The sequence below is a fragment of the Condylura cristata genome, unplaced genomic scaffold (genome assembly GCF_000260355.1).
Source record: "Condylura cristata isolate star-nosed mole 26May11 unplaced genomic scaffold, ConCri1.0 scaffold00007, whole genome shotgun sequence".
NCBI lineage: Eukaryota > Metazoa > Chordata > Mammalia > Eulipotyphla > Talpidae > Condylura > Condylura cristata.
In genome coordinates, this window is record NW_004567108.1 from 10331143 (window position 1) to 10355907 (window position 24765).

General features: G+C 34.1%; 1 protein-coding gene across 1 annotated transcript in view; it reads right to left on the bottom strand.

The window, feature by feature from the left end:
• The window catches only part of CDH10 (cadherin 10, type 2 (T2-cadherin)), a 135142-nt gene extending 124634 nt beyond the window's left edge, over window positions 1-10508 (bottom strand). The window contains exon 1 of the mRNA XM_004678066.1: window positions 10105-10508. The gene's annotated coding sequence lies outside the window, so the exon portion shown is untranslated. The remainder of the gene's footprint in view (window positions 1-10104) is intronic.
• Between the last annotated feature and the right edge of the window lie 14257 nt (window positions 10509-24765).

Below are 24765 nucleotides of genomic sequence, written 5' to 3' on the forward strand. Positions count from 1 at the left end.
TTAACCTCTTGGCAACTGAACAATTTCACCAGAAAAATTAGCAGCAATTTATCCTATAAATGGGTCGATATTTCACAAACATAGGCTCATTTCTACCCTCTGATCAAGTTTTCGATTGAAATTTATATTACTTTAAAGTGCAGACATTCTAGACACTTCATCCAAGGTTGTACCTTAAAGAACTTGAAGAACTGTGAAGGAAATTGAGCACGAGAGCTTGCTTAATTAATTATTCCACATTTGTTTCAGTTTTCAAAATTCGTATCTCCTCTAAGTTTGAACAATCTTATTCTTTGATTCAAAGTAAATGGAAACAAAATGTACGTGAATTTTTTTGCAGCATAAAGAATTTCATAAACGTTTTTGTTTTTTGCTTAACTCTACATACTTTTAGATGGCCAAGTAAACCAAGCTATAAATGTGAACTGGATGTTTAACTTAGTTCTCTTCATCACTCATATTTCATTTATTGGGTTAAAGCACTTGATAAGATATTATAATGAAATTGCAGAAAAAAAAAAAGAATGTTAACCCAAGGTCACAGATAACAAAGATGACACAAAGACTATGAATTTGATAAAATAAATTAATCACCAATAAATGCAAATATAGAGCTGCACCAGAATAATATGAACTATCTTTACTATATTTACAAAAATACTATCTGTTAGCTTAGTTGTCTGTGTCCTATCACACTTCACCTTTTCACGTGGGTGGCTAAGATAGGGTGCTAAGTATATTCTTTCAATATGTGAATTTCTAAAATAAATATATTTCTTAGTTCTGAGTTAAAAATAAAAATGAAAACTGTGATATGATTCTGTGTTCTTAAAATCAAGTTTTAAAAGGAAAGTTATTTATGGATTCCCAGAAACGTCTATTTCATGACCTTAATATTTTGCTTTGTTTATGTAATCCATAGAATGCATTCCAGATATTTTTTAAATTACCATATAAATAGGAGCACACAAAAGAAGAAAAAAAAAACAGAGACAGTGATTTGAAGTTGATCTTCAGATCACCTTGAATGTGGAGAATGAATTATCTAAATAACACCTGTTAAAATGCTCATATTTTGCAGAGGATTCTATGTCTTCATCAGGCATTTTCTGGGACCAAGTCTAAAAAAGCAGTAGTCTACTGACCTTTCAGCTTGTAATATAGAGTGCAGAATTATTCTTGAGATTTATAGTTATCAAAACTTTAATGGGATTATTTCGGTAATGCACCGCCTCAGTTCATCATTCTTGCTCTAATTCTCATTACTCTGACCTCAAGAAGGAGAATCTGTAAAAGGCACCATTAGTGCAGTATATTCAGAAATGCTTCATGTTTCACCTGAGTGAGTTTATGTGGCTCATGGAACTTACAACAGTTAGTCTCCATCTTTCTAATGCTGTTCTCCCTCCTGTTTCTCCCTTTTGGGTCTTTCACATCACTAGCCAAATTCATATTCACTAATTCTCTAGTTCATGTAATTACTAGGTATGATTCTGAGAATGTAATTTTAAATTTCAGGTTACATTCTTTCTTTAAACCAATGGACATTTTCACAGTCATTAGTGAATGAATGCATTTATAAGAGTCATATAGTGAGTCCTTTCCAGTTACAGTAATATACTGAATGAGCCCTTTCTAACTACAGCAATAGATAAACTATGTCCTTGAGAAAGTATGGAGTAAAATTCCATTTTCACTAACAAAACCTAATTCAAAAGTGAAGAATTAATGATGTTGCTAATAGAATATATGACAGAATCATATTTTAAAATATCAAAGATTCTTCACTTGCATTCAGGCACAAAACTATTACTATATAACACAAATTAAAATATTAAAAATTTTAAAGTGGTAGCCACATCATATTATATGTTTTTTATTAAAATAAAACTGACTTACCATTAATGAAAATGGCACAGGTCACATAAATTTATATAACAAAGTAACAGATAACAATAAAAGGCAGTATCTGAGTCCCTAATGTGTTATAGATAATGTTAGAATTTCATAGCATTCTTTCTTTAAAGTATGACGTTGTACTATTCTGAAATACAATTATTAAACCCATTTTACAGATATAAAAATGAGCAGAAACACTAAATATACAGCCGGTGACACAGGATTTGAACCTAGGCCACTGTTACACAGTCTGTGGTTTTGTCCACCAGTGGTCCTAAGTGAGGATTATTAAATTAGAGTGATTATTTGTTAAACAAATGAAATTTCCTTGCTTCAGACATGCGTCTGAAGTCTTCCTATTAAACATGACAGCCATCAACTCTCCTCAGGAAAACAAGTATTACAAAGGTATCACATCTTCACAGTGACCACGTTTGAAACTCAAGTGACTCCAATGGAGTGAATATTGCAACTAATGTGTGGGTTTGTGAAAGCTTCTGTTCACAGGAATTTTTAGCTATGAAACTTGATGTCCACCTGTTCCTCAGATATACATTTTTATTTAGGTTTCTTGTCCAGATGGATATATTTGAATCCTCACTTTATCTCACAGAGTTCCCTGTGCCCACAAGATGATAGGTGGCTACACCAACCAAGATGGCTGCCCCTGAGCAAAGCACTAATTCAGAAACCACTCTCACAGCACCACAGAATGAAAGTGAAGCTGCCTAAAGATGTTTCTTGAACCTGCCTGCTAATTCACTCTGATATTTTCTTTCAAGATGTTGTATGACCTTGAATACAATAATTCAACTGAAAGTATACAGGTTGAGTCCTGTGTTATTCACAAAAATAACTAGTACTCATCTCTCTTATACCTATGGAAACAGGGATAATAGCAAGTCATGTGATTCTTCAGTTAATGTCCCACTGAAGCAAAGGTTGTTTTATTTTACTTCTCTTTCTTCCTCTACCTATTTTAATCTCTGGGTATTTGCTCAGTTACCTGGAATGATAAAAACTTGAGGGATAATTAATAAATGGAGGAATGAGAGAATTAAAGATGATACTCTGATGTTTCTTCAGTATTGCATAGACTAGAAAAACAAAACTGAAGACACTTTTAAGTAGAGGAATTGCTAACTGCCCAATGGAAGATATTCTGCTAATTTACAGCTAATACTATGTCTAATTGTGAATATCTCACATGAGAACAAACTCTTCTTAAGCACAAGGTGTGTACTGGATTCATCCTTATTTCTCTGGGCCATACAGATATCAAATAAATGATTGACAGTGGTATACCCAAAATTAGTGAAATGAATTAGAAGCTGAGGAAAATGGAGCAAGTTATTGTTTAGATAACAAGAGATAATTTAACTTTTTAAACAAAGAGCTATATGTATGTAGCATATACAAAAGTATATATATATGTATATGTATATATATATATATATATAACAACCCCAAATGATTATGAATTCTGCAATATTGTAGTGCTTAATCTGTTAGCAATATGAAAAATTGAAAATTTCCATTGTGACTTTGAAGGGGATAGTGGTTTCTGGGCAGCATCTTAGTTTCCTTCTAGAGAGGGTATGACTCCTCTCATCCATCCTATTTTTTTATATCACAGATATACATAGGAATGGGTTCCTTCCAGCCCCTTCCTTAAAGTGAAGTGAATCAATATCTTTACTCTGACGTCAAGAATATGGCTACCAATCTTCTAGCTTGACATCTTCAGTCAACTAGCTGCCTACATGTTAGAACACATATTAGGATGTGTTCTAAAAAACAGAAAATGTTTGCTGTCCTCACTTTGTGAAAATTTCATGCTGTTAGATGGAGGATAATGCAACTCTAAAGAGAGTTTAGTAAATAAACTGTATCTCTTAACTTAGACTTTAAAGACATCTTTCTAGTGTTTTCTTTTTTTAATATTAAAAATAAACATTTGTGTCTAAAATATCACCTAGAACTACCCACTTATTTAATGTTGAAAAGTTAGAGCATACATTTTAAATACATAGTAGCTAGTAGAGATTCTCAGAAAAATGAAGAGTTCTCATTGATTTCATCATATCCATCAAAGAAGCTTGGTGTCAGTAGAAAGACAAATCACTATTTAGGGAGGAAGTTCTATAGAAAATCTCTATTCTTCACTTCAGCAGAAAAAATAAAGACTAAAAAGAAGGTAAGAAGAAAAGATGAAGAGTACAACTAAGTACATCCTTGTACTTAGGATTCAATTTTGCACAAATCTCCAAAAGAATAATGGAAGCCTTGGTGAAGGAAGTAGATAAAGAAATAAAACATGTTCCACGTGTTATTATTATTTATGAGAAAGGCTTTTATTAACATGTAGCATGCTAAATGCAGACAAAATCAATGTACATGTTGGTGGTTTTTACTCTCCAGAAACTACATATTGAAAAGTCACGCTAGTGACAAAATACAACTCAAGACACAGACAAGAATAACTACCAGCTCATCTTGCGTTAGGAAGAAATAAAAGAAAGGTGAAAGTTTTATACTTAACAAGGCAAATGATTAGGCAACATGTACTCAAATTCTGTTTATTTGATTACATAAATTGATATTTACTTCACTGTATTTTAATGGTATCTTAATTTTACTGCTAAAGCAAATAAATACCATTTTGTTGATATTTAAAGTAAATATAGTTTATATTCTCCATTTTTTAGCCATAAATTTAAAACAATGAATTAGAGGTAGTGAAATTTTAAGTTTGAGTTTATTTACAGCAAACATTGTAAATAAAATTTTAGGTAAAATAATTAATGATTATAGGTTCATATGTAGATTTTCAAGGAAAAAAAAACTGTTGAAGCCCCCTCAGAGAGTTCAATAATATTCAAATCTACCTAAATGTGAGGCTATTAATTTACAACTGATGATTAGAAGGCATGATATTCAAAAGTATTATATTTCATCTAAATTTGAAGTCTGATTAAAGATTTATAGAATCATTCATTGCCTCTTAGTTACCATGGTTTTCAAATGAAGTTGACTTGGCTATATTGGGATTAGAGTTACATGGAAAAAGGAGAACTTGTCACATTTTTTAAAACTTATAATGTATCATTATGCCAAAAATGTACTTCATAATTTTATGTTACATGTTGACTGTCTTTGATCAGTTTATCTGTCACATTTTTTACTTCAATTCTTGTATTTATTAAAACTATGTGAAAATTGCAGATAATTCCCAGAATAATCCAAGTGAAAGCATTTACTTTATGTTACTGGTTATTTTAACTTAACACACACTTGATTAACTTGATTATTATTGCAATTTATGTTTCCCAAAATTTCAAATGGATACAAGAAGGAACATGTTAATTGTTTACCACACAATACCCAAGAGAGATATTTGCTCATTATCTGTTAGTTTACATTTTTAGATTACACACTGGTACTATTTCTATCTTGTGACAATGAAGACTCAAAATACTTGAAGAAAATTTACCTTCTGGAAATATGCAGTTTATGTTTCATTTACTTTTAATGTCAAGGTTCTATCGAATAGTTTCAATATCCTCTGTTATAGTAAATCAGCCAAGATTCTTAATCAATATCTGATATACTGACTACAATAACTCAAGTCTATGCATTCTACATTTTTGACACCTTTAAGAAGTTATTTTACTAATAAATACTGAATTTCCCATAGTTTGCTTGCCTGTGCAATAATCTACATTGGACCTATTCCATTCCTTAAAAACATAGGTGTTACACTATCTCTAAGTATTGTTTTCATTTTTAAGCACATGTTCAAGCTAACTGAACTATCATATACTTTATGTTATAAATGCAAAGGATAATGTCATAAATCCCATGTACAATGTGGCAGATGACAGTATATTGGCCATAAAAATCATAAGATACATGGAAATATTATCCCATGTAGGATAACATAAAATTGCTCATGGGAAATGTGTGCAAGGACTTTGTAATTATCAAAAAAGAGGGAAAGACTTAGAGATGGAGGAGGAAGGGCTGGAGGGGGGAAAGAAGGAAAGGGAGTGGGAGAGAGAGGCTAAATTTCTAGTCATCAACAGGACTCTTGAGTATTTAAATATCTTTAATGCTGAATTTCCTGATGTTAAGCAATGTTGTGTTACAGTTTAGAGCTTATTGATAATCTTGTCATGAAGTCTGAAATGTTATTGAAGTTCATATTTCTGCAGCATTTAGAACAGGAGGATAAAGGCTGCTTTCTTTAAAAAAAAAATGGGAGGGAATTAAAAATTGGCATCACGTGGTTTGGTCAAATGCCATATACTGTTACTGACAAACTCTCTAAGGAAATATCTCCCTATACTCCAGGGATTTTTATACAAAAGCATTTCAGCAGACACACATTATTTTCAATGAATGCTCCATTTTATTTCCTAAAAGGATGCAAAATGTTTTTTCATTCACTCTCACTCATTTGTGAGCTTTTCCTTTCTTAAAATCCATCACGAGTAGAGAATAATGTCTAACAAATGTCTCTTAATGGATAAACCAATAATACATTGCAAGAGAGAAATGAAATATATGAGATTGGTGAAAACAAAGCAACTCTATTTTTTTTTAATCAAGTATTTTTGTGAAAAGTTGTACCAGTTATAAAGAGTTAAGTAATATTGATATTGAAAATAAAATCTTGAACTAATTAGTTCACTGTTCTACATTGTCCTTGTATTAAAGATAATATATTCCCAGACTCTACAACTTCAATGTAAATAATGAGATCTTCCTACAATGTTTATCTCTTGATTTTGTTGGATTGAGTAGTGATAAAAAAGGCACAAAGTCTTCATATGCTTTAAAATCTCTTATGAAAGCCCATACAGCTAGATTTAAAAAGGCTCAAGGTCCCATACTAAAATGTCAAGTGAGGTGAAGCTGTTGCAGAACAAGGAAAGAAGAAGAGGCCGGAGGTCACCCTGAACCGATACTGTTATCTTTAAAAAATAGCACTCCTTGTTGGTTGCTGAAATTTTCCAGTTTTTATATATGGAAAAATAAACCTATCATTTTGAGATGCTGAATTTATTGGGAAAAGAAGCCTCGATTGCTATTTTAGAGTTCTGTAATCTAATCCAAGTACTTTGACTAGAAAAGGCCTGTTTTAAAATGTCTAAATTTGGGACATTTTTGTTATTTTAAGTCTTTGGAATTATGACAAAATAAAAATCTTGGCCAACTCATTTATCTTAATAAAATGGCAAAGAAACATAAATAGAATTTCCTGAGTTCGCTTTCATTTCTCAAATAAGCATGGATGTAATTCCTTATACTGATTTTTTTTTTATATGTATAAGGAGGAACATGCAACCTGTGTTCCATGCTTCATCAAATCACCATGGCTTAGGGGAACCTTCCTTTGACTTGGTTTTCAAATTGAGTTTATTTTTAGATACCATCATTAAATATAACATGGTAGAAAAGTGACTTTTTGAAAATCCTATCACAGATAACAATTTTGATTCATCAAAAGTAGTTTCAAACATAGACCTGAAATTTAAATTTTTGCATAAAATTACATTAATAGGCATAAAAAATTTAGATACTTCTCTTTTTGTTACTTTATTTCAAGATTTTACCAGCATTTTTAATGTAGCCACAGTATCAGACTAGGTTTACATAGTAGAGATGAGACTATCTTGTGACTTATACTTTGGAAACCCCAGAGCTAGATGATGCAGGGTTATTGGTTTTATATCTTTGATTGGTATTAATTGCTTCCTATGCAACACTATTGCTGATAATAACACTGAACCGGAATACGGTTACTTTGCTGCTGAATCAGCATGATTGGAGCTAAGGCTGCTCTTAGGCTACAGCCTAGCGGAATGATGTGGTATAAAAATGACATATTCCAGTAGGACAGAGTGCTATCACTTGCTGCAAAGTAGGTTAAGAAATGTAGGAAATAAGTCACAGACTCAAAAATCTCCCAACTAATGTGTTCTACCACATTGTTTGCTTCTAGGGAAAATTAAGTAAAGACCAAGAAATGTATTCTACAGCTGAGCAAGATGACATATTTGGGAATTCACCTTTTCATCTCAAATGTTCTCTTTTCAACATGAAAAAAAATATATCATCCCCTCTTCAGAAAATACACTAACTTTTAACATAATGTGCTAAAAATCTCTCTGTAGCTAGAAAATCAATTCTCTGTTCTTTTTTTCTGTTTTTAAAAGGAAATGGTAGTTAAAATATAACAGTGTAAAGGTAGATTGAATAGCTGTTTACTATGACTCTTATCAATAAACAACTAGTTTTTACAAATGCCTAGGAACAATCACCTGAAGCACTGTCAAGGTCCCACAAATATAGCCACAACCATTCACATATGCATATGTACTTAGATGTCACCTACATATATGCTCTTTTCCTATTACCCTGTTTCTTCTTCTTTTCTAGACACCTAAGTATATGGGATTCTATTCTTTGACTGGAGTCAGTGAAGGCAGAGGCATTCACCAGGAAAGTCAATTTGTTAGCAGCAAGTATTTGACACCAAAGGAGTATCTGACTTAATGAAAGCAGACATTGACTCATACTTTAAAATCACAGCCAAAAAATAAAGAGAAAGGAAATGAAAGAAGCATTTTTTGTGTTTATCATCAGAATGGATTTCAATTTGCTGTTTGTCTAAGCCACAGATACACTGTGCTTGTATCTGTGCCTCTTCAATTCCTTCACTGCCCCCAGCCCAGCCACAAATTCCTTATGCATTGCACATTGATTACATATGTGCCACAGTTACTACATTGTGGGGAAAGGAAGCAAGGGAGATTACCAACACAATTTATTATTTACCTATTTCTCTATGACACAACCTCTTTCCATTTTCTTTATCCCCTTAACTAAAAATGAACCTAGAGCTCTTGTCAATGACATAATGTTTTCATGAAAGTTCTACTAATTAAAAATCCTCACCATACCAGACCTAAAAAATGAGCACACTCTTGCCAAGTGTTATTCACCACAGAGAAGCTCTTGTAGCTATGTTTTAAAGGATAGTGGGGGATGGTGTGGTTGGGGAAAGTCTACTAACATATGCACTGAAGTATAACAGTGGTCAGCATCAGAGGGACAAATTATTTTTCATACAGATTCTTCAAGAAAGAAATAAGAAAAAACAATGTATTTCCATATAGCTGAAAGTGATGGATGAGCTGTTTTGAATAACAGAAGCTTTTATAGGAATGAAGAAACATGATGATAGCAAATAGATCTGTTTCTTTTTGGAAGTAAAAGATGATAGGAGAGTTATAAAATGTTTGTCTTTTATGACAACAGTAGACCCCCCTTTTATAATGATAAGGAGATGGTAGGTTTTTATTGCAGTGGCTGAAGAAACACTTTCAGACTTGCCCATACTTACAGTGCTATCAATAGTTACTTGTTGGGGACATGCATTTAGACTTGCAATGTGCTGCATTAATTTAACACCACATAAAATATGGATTTTATTGCAGCAGAGACAATAAATGCTGCAACGCTGACTACATGCATTTAATCTCCCCCCTTTTTTCTTCCCCCCTCATATTTCTGACAAATGAGAATATAGAAATTATGCTTATTCTATTTCTGATGAATGTCAATCTATTTTATGTAGGCAGATGCTTAGTGACCACTGACAGTTTCAAGGAATCTGTCTTCTGCCTGTCATTTCTCTTTATATTGAACGATGAACTATGACTATGTAAGTGCTGAGTGAATCCATTCATACGGAATACAAAGTAATGTTAGATGTTAGAGTTCATAGCAACAATGTTATCTCTTCAACTGATATTGAAAATGAAGATTAGCAAGTATAAGCATTACAAATTATACTCCATAATATGTTTTTAGCATCTGTTCAGAATGAATGAATTCACAAACTCGATTATCATGACCCTCTGTTAAGTATAATACACAATTTACCCATTTTTACTTTAGTTCTACAGATATTCAAAGCAGCTGTTTCAAATGATCTAACATATAGTTTTACACATTTAGGTATTAAACATAATTATTTAGAAATATTTGCTGAACACAACGCAAAAGCAAACATTTCTCCCCCAGGGAAAGAAAATAAAGGACCTTAAGGGAGTTGAGAGAGAGACACAGAGAGAGACACAGAGAGAGAGAGACAGAGAGAGAGACAGAGAGAGAGAGAGAGAAATGAAGTCCTACCTTTTTTAAAATCAGCTTCTGGATAACGGAAGTTGGTTCCAGCCGAAATCACCCCGGAGAAATTGTCACTAGATCCCCTTTTTGTTTGTTTTCGCCTGTTATTTTCTACCCCTGGTTCTACTTCAATCTAACTCAAGCTTTCTCTCAGCATCACTTTTAACTCTGGACGGCAGGGAACCGAGGAAAACGGGGCGAGCTCACTCTGATTGGCTTTCATTCACTGCTTCTGATTAAGGGAAGAAGAAAAAAAAAAAGAAGAAAGAAAGAAAGAAAAGAAAAGGGGGGTGGGGGGAACCCTTCCACACAAGGAGAGAAAGGTTCTGCTGATAGAGCTGCAGCACTCGTCATGGGAAGGTTAGAGACTGGGGAAGCGCTGGCTTTCGCTCGCACACAGCCATTTGCAAGTGAATGCGGAGGGGAGGGCGCATCCGAGGGGTGGGCTGTGGATGAAAGGCGTCCCCTCCCCCGCAGGGCAGAAAGACTCTTCTGTTTCAAGGCTAAGGTAGTCAGCCCCATCTAATCCGGCTGTGTCCGTAATACAATCTCTGGACCAGGACGGATTCTTGCAATTCTTTTTTAAATAGATACTTTTTCTGACACATATATCCCTGCACCATCCTCAGCCCGACTCCCGAAAGCCAAGTATTAACGGACTGCCAACTCAAATGGCAAGCAGATCTGACTCGTTACCACAGTGATTTCTGTTGTTGTTGCAAATTTGAATTTTTTGCCCCCCAACCCCCATGAACTTTCTTTCCTTGATTCTCCAAATTTCTTATTTATGTTCCTGGGCGTCACAGGAGAACATAGGAGGACCACCCTTTCGGAATGTCCGTGTGCCTGCCTTGTCTGTTTAGTCTTATCTGCTTTGCATTTTTATATTTTAGAGGAAAATGTATTTTATGCATAACGTAAGTAGGCAATAAATGCTATTAAAGTATTTGATCTTAACATAATCACCTTTTTTTCTTTTTCTTTTTTTTTCGCAGAAATTTGAGTTTCATGCTCAAATATGTATGGGAACAGAAACACATATGCATGTTTCTATTTATTTATCAACCACCTAACTGCCCATCTCCCTGTTTATCTCTACACTAAGTTGGAACCAATCAAAGCCTTACCAAAGGATGTCAGTATCGCGCCACAAAATAAGGAACATCTTAACATTTTTATGGCTACATGAATACTCTTTGTAAAAGTAAACAAGTTATCTATAATATAAATACACACACACTATAAAATAATGCTACAGTTAGAGGAGGAATGAAAAAGGTGATCTTCTCCAACTATATTTATTTAAATATCAATACTACTATTCAGAAATCTTAAAGGACTTGCATATGGTCACAGAGCTAAATAGTGGCAGAGTTAAAATAACAATGCCACTTTATATTTTTATGTAGTTCCTGCTTAGTACTATTTCTCCGATGCCATACACCTCCTGGACACATATTTGATAGCTCCAACATTGGCATGTCCCTTATACAATCAGCATAAGGAAGGAAAGAAATTCAAAGGGGGCAGTTAATTGTCAGAATTACATTTCAAAGGGCACAAGACAGAAAATATTAAAAGGTTGATGTAAGACCTAAAATGCTATCATTAATGGAAATACATGTTGCATTTCAAAAATAAGTTGCTCAGCAAAATAGAAGTTTTTCTTCTCTTACATAAATTTCTGAGTTGGTATGATTGCCGTGCTCTGTGTTGTCATCAGAAACTCAGGTTCCTTCTGTCCATTCTCAAAAAATAGTCAAACTCATTACATGATCAAAAAAAAGATCTTCCATCCCCTATCCCCCCACCACCCAACATCTGCTTCTAGGGAAAGAAGTAAATTAATAAGGAAAAATGTTCCTTTTGAATTCTTCTATGATTTGAATGGCTGAAATTGTGACATTTGGTCACAAATTGTTGCAAAGGAGGCTTGGAAATAAAGCATTTACTCTGCAAAGCGATTTGCTAGCTAACATCATTGATCTGATTAGAGAAGGAGATGGCAGCATTGGATACTAATATATTGATGCATCTGCATATAATATCATTATATATGTCATAGTTTTCTAGAGAAAAAAGTTATCTAAATTTATAATGTCATCATATTAAAGATGAAAGTATTTGCATAGTATCCATGCAAAATAATTTCAATATTTCAGAACTTATTATGAAAAAATGATATTACCATTTCTTGTAATTTCTGTTTTGATCATGTTATATGGCTGACAAATGATATAATATCAAAGTATTACAGAGTTGAGGAGATGTAAATTTAGAGCTAAGAGAGAGAGAGAGCATTTGAACAATGAATGTATATAATATATCCCAATTTCTGTAATGTCTTTGTAATAAAAGGTAAACTCTAAACCTTTGATCCAATGCTATCTTATTGAATATAAACTTTTATAATAAGAAACAAAATAAGGAACATACAGAATACTGTCTAAAATTTTCTAATAATAAATATTGCCTTATTAAACTTTCTATCATTTTTCAGTTCCTTTGTATCACTGTATAAATAGAGTTCTGAGATTTTCTCTATTTCCTTCTATTTTTTCTAGAACACTAAACTGGCTCTATGAAATAGATAAAACCTCCCTATATATGCCTTTAACAGGGAATGGAACTCATGAGATATCAGAAAAAGGGGGGAATAAGCACTGTGAATGGGATGAATGGGTAGGTACCTCATAAAACTGACCCTCAGTTTCGAGGGGAGGACAAATATCCATCATATACAAATAAAATCTGAGGACAACTTTAAACATATATTTCTATACTTTAAAAACTAAGTGTTAAATTGCACCTAAAATGCCTTACTATAATCATAAAACACTTATGAAATGGGAGAACATTCTCTCATGATAATAGTGGGACTCTCTGAAGGCTGATCTCTTCCTTGCATATAGAAAAGACTAAATTGAGGAAAATCAATATATAAAACAACCTTCCATTCCATGTGGAGTTATATGTCTAAAATAAGCATTAACTTATTGTGAAACAATAAGCATAAATACTCCAGGTGTCATTTGCAAAATAGCTACAGATCTGTTTATAAACAATCCTTTCCTGGTCAGTCCTTTTCAGGGCTGCTTTCTGTTATCCAAGATAGTGTCAATTTCCACGATAACAAGAAGTTAAGCAAAGCTAGTTTTCACTCTACAGCCATGAGATGAGGGTAGAAAATGTCTACATTGCTTCACTATCCACAAGCATATTGGCAGGAAAATAATCTGGCATAGTTTGTTTGACATACAATTAGAATTTTTATTCCCTTGGGAGTGAGCCTGTGGAGGTGGAGGTGACTCACCTTTAGTTTTTTGGATCTTCCTTAAACTAGACATTAAGTTGAGTACATGCAAACACAATGTGGATGGCAATAATTTTGAAAGTTTCTTGAACCACAACAATGGATGCTTGATCCTGGAGACAGAAAGTGTTCTTGACATTCACATAGTTCTCTTTCTAGTTATACTGTGAACACAACTACAAATAAACTGATTACATTTTTTTATCTAGAGTGGTTTCTGTTATCTGCAACGAAACTGAACTGTAACTGACACCTCTGTGTGTAGTAGTCACCTCTATTATTGTTGCTACTTAACCATAATGCAACATTTCCTAGGTCATATAATTTTGTGGGATAAAGGGAGGTTGAGCCAGAGAAAAAATAAGTATCATATTATGAGTGATGCTTCCAAAAATGTAATTACTTTGAAAAAAAAAATAAAACAATTAACTAAAGAGCATGTGATTGTAATTTTTTTTCTATTATCAAAGTCTCCAGTTTATTTTTTTAAAGATTTATTTATTTAAGCATACAGAACTGTGGTACAGGCCAGAGGTGCAGGGGCAGTGAGAGGATTCACCAGAGACAGAGTGGGGAGCAGAACAGGCCGACTGACGAAGTACACTGCTGAGGGGAGCAGCGGGCGGGGCAGGAGAGGTCTGCCGTGCCATGTAGGTCACCTCCGGGCGGGATTGAACTCATGCTGAAGTGGCTTTAATGTCTCGGTGCTGTGCTTTTTTTTTTTTTTTTAATTTTATAAGTTTATTTTTACATCATTTTGTACATTTTTTTTCCATCTCAATTGTGTGATCTTAATTTTATTTTGATCTCACTGCCCCCTTCTCTTTATTAGCACAATGTCTTGTATAGACATAAAGGTCAAGTCTGGTTTTATTGAATTTTAAAAATTCAACCTCAATCATATTATTTGTCTTTTTTTCATACTATTTTTAATGTAAAAACTAGTTACCTATGAAAAGATTTATAAGTAATCTTAGCAACATATAAAAAAAGATGAATTATCTCGTTGATGGAAAACTAAATTCTTTATCTTAGTGCTTCCATCCACACCTGTGTTTGTGACCTATTTAAGATCTTGAAACATTGGTGAAGTGAAAATTGTCAGTAATGGATTTTCTGTTTCAAATAAAAAGGAATGATAAACAATAAATCATCCAGAAGTCTAATGTGTTTGTAAACATTCATAATCAACAATATTGCTATTTTTTATAGTTTATTTTGCATCATATTATTAATATAGAGATTAGATCTGAGAAGTAAAAGCAGCATTTCAGTTAATATTACCACTCTGGAAATTTGTTTCCAGAGTTCCTTTTAAGGAAAAGTGATGTTTTAAATAAATTGTTATAAATGACTAGATAAATGACCACTACTGTTCTATTTCTTCTCTCTTAAAATGCTATTTCATTCCTTCTCCTCCTTCCCTTATTATTTGTCAATAACTAAATATTGTGATATTTTGCTGTAGTAGTAAGATATCCAATTAGCTTGCCAACTTCATGGATCTTGGCAGAAGACATAAAGAAATTTGATTCAGAGACAAAAGTCACAAGATGCGGCTTCCCTGGCTTAGGGTTAGGTCTCAGGGGCATTTCTAACACAGCCTGAGTTCCACCCCTGGCCAGGGAGGTGACCCACAGGACACAGCAGACATCTCCTGTTCCCCCACAACTCCCCCTTGCAGTGTATTTCAGTAGACCTGCCTCTTCTGCTCCCTACTCTTTCTGTGTTGAATCTTCTCACCCCTAGCACCTCTGACCTACACCTCAGTTCTTCTATGAATAAAATAAACATATCTTTTAAAAAAGAAATCACAAGAAACAGCAAGGCCATCATGTTTGGGTCAGTTTTCTTTGTCCCTCAGAGCCCATCTGGGTTGTGCCTAAGATGGGCTCAGGTGGCTACTCCCATTCAGTGGGTTTACATCAGAACTAAGGAATACTTAGCTTAGGCAACCCCACTTTTATGTAAAACACTGTGAGCAAAACTGCCTGAGCTTTGCTCCAAGGGGAAAGAATATCTTCAGTTCATTGTGCACTATGCAAAGTTTTCTCTACTCTAGTAGGGGATGGCAACTCACTACCCAACGGTATTCCTATGCAACTGTCTAGCTTTTAAACAGTAGGTTAAAAAATATAAAGGTGAGTGCAGAAATGTGAGAGGCATATGGAAAATTATCTCCCAAGGTCATTATTTATTGATCCAATGAGAAATATGTTAATAAAGATCAAGCAACTATAAGGTGGCAGCCAACACGCTGAAGCTATAGACCCTTTGCCATAATACTCTATAAGCAGAGATGGAATATTTTCTTCAGAAATGTTACCAAGTCCTTCCACCCTAGTGGTGCAATAGGTGCAAGCTAGTAGCAACTGCTTCAGCACAAGTTCGATCCCCGCCCTTAAGGTGATCCACATGGCACAGCAGACCTCTCCTGAACCGACTGCCTCTCCCCTCAGCAGAGTACTTCGTCTCTCTGCCTGTTCTGCTCCCCACTCCATCTCTGGTGAATCCTCTCACCATCTCTGGACCTTTAGCCTGTACCCAAGTTCTATGTATGTAAATAAATCTTAAAAAAAAAAGAAAGAAAAGAAAGAAAAGTAATGATACCAGAGTATCTCCTCTCCTAACAGATTGTATTTCACATATCTAGAGCATGAAACTTTGATCTGTGGCCAGCCAAACCTTGAATCTGAGATGGGGTGACTATACAAAAAGACGTCAATATTTCAATCAAGACCCCAAAACCATCTCTATACCATTACGGTGATAGTGGGAGTGGCTGCAGGCTCTATAAGGCTGTGGAGAGCTTAGGTGAGAATTAGATATGTTTTTTTTTTTTTTTTTGGTTTTCAGAGCAGCTATTAGTTCAGCCTATCATAATAGATAACAAATAGGATATTTAATAAAGCTACTTCAATATAACCATTCCCATGACTTAACTCAATTCACTTTAACACACAGGAGCTTCATTTATTTTCAGAAGTTTACATCTGCACAAACACAATTACAAATATGAAGATCTCATCTCCTAGGCATTGATTTTGCTGTGTAAGATACTTCATTTTAGCCTTTCCATTATACCATTTTAATGGAGAGGAAGAGGGTAAGATAGGATTTGGTTTGAAAATGTCTATTTTCTAATTGTTTTTTGCTCTTTCTAAATTGGCCACTTTTATATCCTGAGCCTCCCTACTTTGCCCATCCCCCACCTCATAGCCTGTAACAACCCTTTCATTCTTCCAGAGCTTTAGCTGAAATATACTATGAACTACATGCATCAGTGGAGTATCACTAAAGTTTTCTAGCTCTTGGTGGTGAAATCCCAACTTAAAATCAATCATAATGAGTTGCTAATCTTTCCTTTACATGTCAACTGGGAAATTAATTTATTCTAAGCATCTGGTCACCCAAATCCTTAGGAAAATTTTGCACACAACAGTGTACTCTACTTACAGAACCAATTATGTGGTCTGTACTCTCATTGACCAAGTCCAGGCTTCCCTGAACTCTTTTATGTCTGAGACTGAGTAAACCTCAATTGTACTTTTGGGTTCATCTCTGTTATTCAATTGTAGCAAGAATCCTGCTAAGATTTTTACCAGAATTCCCACCCACAAATCTGATCACCCTGAATTTCTGAACAATTCTGCATGCTCCATTATCCCTCAGGAGGTGTCTGGTTCCCCAGTTTTGCCCTCTGCAAGAATTATGCTAGGAAAGGGTTACCAGAATTTACCCTTAGCCCTGATGATTGCATCTCATAATTCACTGACACTCACATAGTCCTGGGCTACAAATACTAATTTTCTCAAGTTATAGTCAGAGTTGAGTCCAAACTTCCACTCCTACTGAAGACCGCTTTGCTGTGACCCCTTGAAAAAGGCATGAAAAAGCACGTTACCACACTTAAATAAGTGTCAACAAATGTCTGAACGTCACATTATTGTCCAAAACAAAGGATCCTCAGAATGCATTCTATGGAACAACATAGCACCACTTGGGAACTTGTTATTCCATGTCTTTTTTTAAGTTCCATTTCAAATCTACTGACTCAGAAACTAAGAGAGTGATCAGTGTTTTGTGTTTTTCCTATGTATCAACGTAAGACTGTGAGCTAAAATTTGAGAATCACTGATCTACAGTTGCTGGAAATCAATTTAAAAAAGAAACTGTGACTTAAAACTTAGTTTACAAATGAGAGATTTGTTTATGCAATCACTTATTACTTCTAACACATAGATATTATATGCAGAAGCACAGCAAAACATTATGCTACTTATGAGATCATAGGGGAGAGCTATATTCATGGTCCTGGCTAAATAAGGCTTTAACCATCTAATGAAACAGACAGAAATGAAGACAAGTGATACACACAAGTAAATGAAGGGGAAGAGGGAAGGGAATTTTGCCAAGAGTGCAATGAATGTAGAAGTAGTTACTCTGGAGGTTTCAACATAGGATATTACAACTCTGATGAATGTCAGCTTTGGTTTTCATTTCAGCAGTCAACGTGCTAGGGGAGGAAGACAGTCAAATCGTCTGGCCATGTTGCTCCATCTTCACAGCACATTGATTAAACAAAGTCCTGCTAGAGTGGCCAAGAGAACAGACCAGAAGGAGGAGATTTGAAGTCCTTTTTTATAATCTCCATGGATGGTGGTAGCTTACTTTGCATACAAATGTTGGTTTTTACCCCAATGCCTCTTGTGATTACATTTACCCTGTGTAATCCTTCATGTCACATTATGGAAGAAAATGAGAAAGAGAAAATGAGAAGAAAGAGGAGGAGTTTTGTAAAATCAGACTCCAGAATGGAAAAGAATAAAAAATGGCTTCTTCCTCGGATATGGGTGTTCAAGCTGATGAATGACACTGGATCCCATGATGAGAAGTAGTCTGCCCTTGGTCTAACGCATTGCTACTCTATTCTTGGATTTCTTAATAACATTGGAAAGGGGGCGTTCCACTCTCCCTTTTGTTCTTAGGCACAATATTTTGTAGCTGATCTTCAAGTAACAGACTGATAATGCTGATATCATATGAAGATACCCACGGACTAAAAAGGTCCTGTCATGGGTGAATGCTTGAACAGTAATCAATGTTGACATTTAACAGACAAACACATCGATAAATCTATTTGTCATTAGTAAATAAGGACAATAAAGTGCACTTGACTCTCATTAAACTGTACTTAATTCTGCAGTATTTGATCTCTAGTGTCAAGGCACTGGCAAAAGACACCTCAGTGAAATCAGCAGGTAAAATTTCATTCACTCATGAATTCAGTTATTCATTCTCCAGCTACTTACCGACCCGCTATAGTCTGCCATACATTTTACTTGGCTCAGATTGTATTATTCAACCTGTTAAGTACTGTGAAGAAAGGCAATTGATTCTATTGTAGTGCATAAGGGTGCTGACCTAAATGAGAAGAATGATGAATGTCCTTTACTCCAGTGACTTTTAGAAGAAATCATTTGTGTGTTACCTAGTAACCCTTGATTCATACCTTCCCACTTGATTCATACCTCCCCAATACTCTATTGGCCAACCAGTTCCATTACTGCAAATAGATGCAACCCACAAGTATGTTATACAAATACATAGGTAGGTACAGATTATTGCAATGGAGCAAACCATATCCCAACTACCATAATGTGACTAAAGGTATGTATACCTCCCCATTTAAAGTATTTTAACCTCTGCCTGCCAGCTTTTTCAACAAGAACAAAACAAAATAAAAGCAAAAATAAAATAATCACTATTGAAATATTTGCTAATCTTTGGTGACATATTATATTTGAGATAGGAAAATGTGGGGGGATATCTGTATTGGCACAATTCATTTATATAGTAAATTTTATTTTTTTATAGCATGGCCCTTGCATCAAAATACACTTTGGTGGAAACACCACCAAGATTTATCAATGATTTAGATGTTTTTAAGCAATCTAATTCAGCCCACAATTAAACCAAGAGTCAAAACAAATGTACTCTGATTAGGAGGGCTTTATTTTTAGATAAAGATTTATAATTCATAGATTTCACCTTTTCATTTCTACAGTAACTATTCAGCTAGATACATGAGTCCATGCTAACAATAGCTGCTTAGCATTTTACATTTATTGTCCCAACTCAATTACTACAAATAGATTTGCCAAAAAAGGTACTTTTTTCAAATTATTAATAGCTCTGTTACTACCTAAAATATTAAATTTAAGAAAATGTAACTGTAAACCAAAGACATTCTGCAGGGGTAGGGAGGAAGGAATTGGATCAAAACAGAGGTGGGAAGAGACAAGGGACCATGGTGATGGAGCACGGGTGAACTGGTGGTGGGAATTTCATGGGGATTACCCCAAAGATGATAAAGTATATATTATATATCAATGAAGAATGATGTAAAATATATACAATAACCAAAATATTAAAATTAATAAACAAAATAAATCAATGTCTAAGAATGATCATTTGTGAAGTACCTGAGCTGGTTTCTAAATACTGAACTAGGTGTGGAAGTCTAAGTGTGCCCTTTTATCATCTTTACTTTAGTTATTGTCATCAATCTATAGCATAGAAAAATGTCTTTTTTCAAAGCAAAAAGACAGTGATCAATATTAAAGAAAACAAGAGAACATCGTTTAAAAAAAAATAATTAAGTACTGCTGAACAGAGGATCCCAAGCAGCCTGAAAGATGTAAGAGGAAAAACAAAGTGACTTTCAGTGTTGGCCCGTATCAAACATTGCAGGCGTGATAATCAGAGTATTGTAGTCAACAAACATGTTCAGAACTTACTACCTTTTAACTTAGCAAAAATTTCCCTCCTTTATCTTAATTTTGAGCTGCCCTTCTCTCACCATACCTCTCTTTTCTAAGGCTTCTAGACCTTTTGTCATTGTTTAAATAAGGTCAAGCTTACTACAATATTACATCCAGTTTGGATGGTTTTAACTCCTTACATTTTCACTGAGTTTCACACAGTGCGCGCAGCGCGCTAAGGATGAAAGCCTGCACTGAGCAGGAAAAGCAGGGCTAGAAGCAGAAAAGCTGAGAAAACCTATAAGTTTGACTTAAGGACCAGAGGCCATGGAAGCTGCCTTGGGACAAAGTATTGTCATCACAGTCTAAAGCCAGGATGGGGATAAAGTGGACTGCACTAACATACAAGCTCATGAATTTCTATTCCATATTAAATTCTTGTGTTACATGTATTTTTTTTTTAAGATTTATTTATTTGTGCATACAGAACTGGGGTACAGGCCAGAGGCTCAGGGGCGGCGAGAGGCTTCACCAGAGACAGAGTGGGGAGCAGAACAGGCAGATAGATGAAGTCCACTGCTGAGGGGAGCAGCAGGCGGGTCAGGAGAGGTCTGCTGCGCCATGTGGTCACCTCCGGGGCAGGCAGGAATCGAACTCATGCGGAAGCGGCTTTAGATTCTCAGTGCTGGGCTTTAACCCGCTGTGCCACCAGGGAGGGCCAAGTTACATGTATTTTTTATGTGTCTCTGTTCTTCTCTCCATAGTTACACTTTATAATTAATATCCATGCATCAATTTTTTTCTTAAAGGCAGAAAATTTTACATGAGTGGAAATCACTGATAGTATCATGAAATCGGTAAGCACATAAAAATCAAAAAAATTAAATCTTCTGATTTAATAATATTGATACAGGTTTGTGAGCCATGGGTAATGAATGGATTATTTTATATTTTATCAAAATATGCAGTCATACATGTGCTATATCATCAAGACAGTGAATTACAGATATAAATTACTAGAGGTTGGAAAATCTTATCATGATGCTATTACCTAGCTATTACCTAGTCCATGTGTTCTCCAGGTAGCTGACAGTAGATGGTTTAGGGCCCATTGTGTTCTGTTTATATGCAAGCCCTCAAAAAATGCATCTGTCTATTATCCAACCTTCAACTGCACACATAGCTATTACTGTTTTCACTAATTTAAAAATTTCATAATACTGCTTTAGAAAAGCCCTCAGTATTTTCATGCTTGAATCAACACTTCTCTCCAAAGTCCCTCTCTTCAGTGTTTCTGCTTATCCATCTTCCTAATCACCCTGCAAGCTATACATTTTTCACTTGAGTAATTTCTAGTCAAAGCTTTTTCAGATAAAACCTAATTTGAAAATCTAAATAAGAATATTTTGAAGGTATATGCAAATTCATGGAGATGAATTTCAATATTATAAAGTTCTGCTCTTTGATTTTCTTAGCAATGGCAATTGGTTCCCATGTGATGTTACATTGAGGATGAATACTTATGGCATTCTAGGTGATGCTTTTAATAATTTAAAAATAACATTATAGATTAAACACTATATAAGGAAAGAGGAAGCCTAAGTTTTCACACTTAATAGCAAATTAAAAGGTAAATTAATCAGAAGAAAACCAGAAATAGCTTGCTGTTACTTAAGACATTTAAAATTTTTCTATCCAATTTAAAAGTAGATCTGAGTAATAAACTCTCTTGAAGCCCATATGATGTATCTTAATATATGGAAATAAATTTTAAAAGTGAAGTAAAATAATATTTAGTTTAACATAACTTAAATGTGTTTATCTCCTACTATATCATAGCAAACAAATATAGTAAATACTGATCAATATATCCTCATTAAATCATGACTGAGAAAATTATTTCAATGACAAATGATAAAATAACTTTTAGTAAGTTGTTATGGATTATTATTAGATATCTGGTTAACTAAAATTTAGAAATTCTTAAAGAAAAAATAAAATGTGAGCTTTTTGCAAAGCTTTTTTGTGTTCCCACAAGATTCACTGTGTTAATATTGACCTTTGATGCTGTCAAATAGGTATCCACCCACAGAGTGAAGAGCACGATAAGAAGGGAAAAAGAATGTTCAATTAAACAGTGAATTCTTGATAATAAATATTAGTACCAGTGGAGATATAATCCAGTCATTGAATAATAATGATAATAATTAATAGGCTTATTAATTCATATCCAAACATAACAATATCACTTATTCCATATTTATTCCAAAGTTTATACTTCAGCTGCTTTAAATAGACCATGGGCAGTTTATACAATTCAGAATTTTGAAAATATTATTTTATTCCTATGGTATTCATGAAGTGATCTAAAAATTTATTAATACAGAATGATTTTTGTTTTTAAAATTTCACGTGAGAGAGTACCAGGGAGACCCTAACATTATCAATGCTAAGGTCATACTTAGCAAGATTTTTTTTTTCCTATTCCTGGACACACAATTTAGTGATGGTAAAGTAAAAGTGTTATTTTCCGCATATTTGATGATTGTTCTATATTGGGGTTACTTTTTTTTTCATCAAATTAAATTAGGATACTACTAAATTTAACTTTTCCTGTAAATTAGTCATGGGGTTTTCAATTATAGTTTGTCTTCAATTTTTATATTTAACTATATGACTATTACTTTGACTTGACTTGCTTCATATCTTATAGCAGTATTTGAAAAAGGCACCTGATGTTCAATATAAGTCTCTGATCTCTGCTTTAGTAACTTTTCTTGTAATCTTTGGTTGGTGACATAATTATATGCCTCATGTACACCAGATTGATTGCTAATTTAAAAGTCCTAACTTGTAAGCCTCTCCACTGGGTTGAAACACTGGGTATGAGCCTCTCCAAACCTTTGCTTGATAGTTGAAAAAAATAATATTAAAATATTAATTTAAATTGGGGTCTATCAAACAAGTGGGTATTCCAATATTTATTTATCCTCATGAACACTGTCACAGATTTAGAAGCACATGGAATCCCTTGTTCTTTGGAGTCTTGGTTTCTTCCTAACTTGGAGTTGTGTGTTTGAACCTGTGTATTTGTCAAACATGTGTAGTGTCATTTGAGTAGTGTCGTGTGCAATACTCTTCATCAACCTTCCTGGATTTTGCACTTTATTTATTTTTTTAAATGAAAGGCTGGTGACCTACTTTTATATTTTCATTTATACTCTCATGCCTTAGTCTCAAATTTAATAAAATATTCACATGTCCAAGATCACTTTCTAAGGTTAGAGTACCAACATATGGCTAATAGATGGATTGAACTGGAAAGAGGGGCAAAAAAATCAATGACCTCAACTCTTTTGTTTTGATTTACTGTGACCTCACCAATTGAAAAACTAGTTTTTATGTACAATTCAGAATTATTGTGGTTTTGCAGGCTGTAACTTATTTGACAAAGGTTAAGGCACTTAGGTCAATGTAGACTAGAAATCATCTTTCATTGTGATAATTTTTCCCAGAAGTGGAGTTCTAAAATATTATTACTTGGGGTCCTGGGTATGTTTCAATTCCCCAGAGACATTTTTATCTCCTCATCTACTAAAAGTGTAATAGAGAACAGAATAATATCTCTGTGGAGAAACTAAAATAATACAGAAATTTGAGATTTGCTTTTCAGCAACAAGAAGAATAAATGAAGAGTTTAAGAAGCCAATGGTTTTAATTTTTTATGTATAAAACTGGAAAGCCACTGAGCCTTTTTGATTCTAGTTCCTTTAGGAACGTCAACCAAAGCCGGGTTCTGAAAGTTTCTAATGTGTGGTAGTGAATAAAGGTATGAGCTCTAATGAAGACCTGTGGGAGATTATTAGTTCAAGCTTCAGGGGTTTGGGGATGTTTGTTTTTATTTGTTTGTTTGTCTGTTTTGCCTATGCTTCAGTTTTAAAAACCCACACACAGTTAAGAATGAAAGAGACTGATATGAAACTATTATCTAGTACCCTATTCATATAGTGAAACTGCATTTAAGCAAAATATATTCCAGGGATTTTTATACTCACTATTGTAATAAGATTACTACTCATTGTTCTGAAGGGTTAATATTAATAAACTTTAAAAAATAATCTGGTTTCAGTAAAAACTTAACAAAAGCAATTTGGAAAACATTCCATATGCATGCCCTTAGGAAAAATTTCTTCTAAGATAATTTCTTACAAGTATTGTTTCAATTATAGAACATTACATAGAAAAATTCTACTATAAATTGATTACCATCTGACAACATCTTATATTTTTTCTCTCATTTCCATTTCATTCCTGGTCAATTACAAGGGGAAAGATGCCAATCCATCACGCCCTCACTCAATAGCCCTTTTAGGCAACTGAGACGGCACCTATAAAATAACAGGCTGTATAAAATATTATGCAGTATAATGCTGTTTCGTAGCTTAAAAAATTAGCTTTTCTATCTGTGACTGTCTCGACCATGTAGTATAGAGGCTATTTGAAATTAAAAACAAAACAAAACAAAAAACAACTGCAAACAACTTGATTTCAAATTTTAAATACTGTTTTTGTCATCTTTTGGACAGTGTT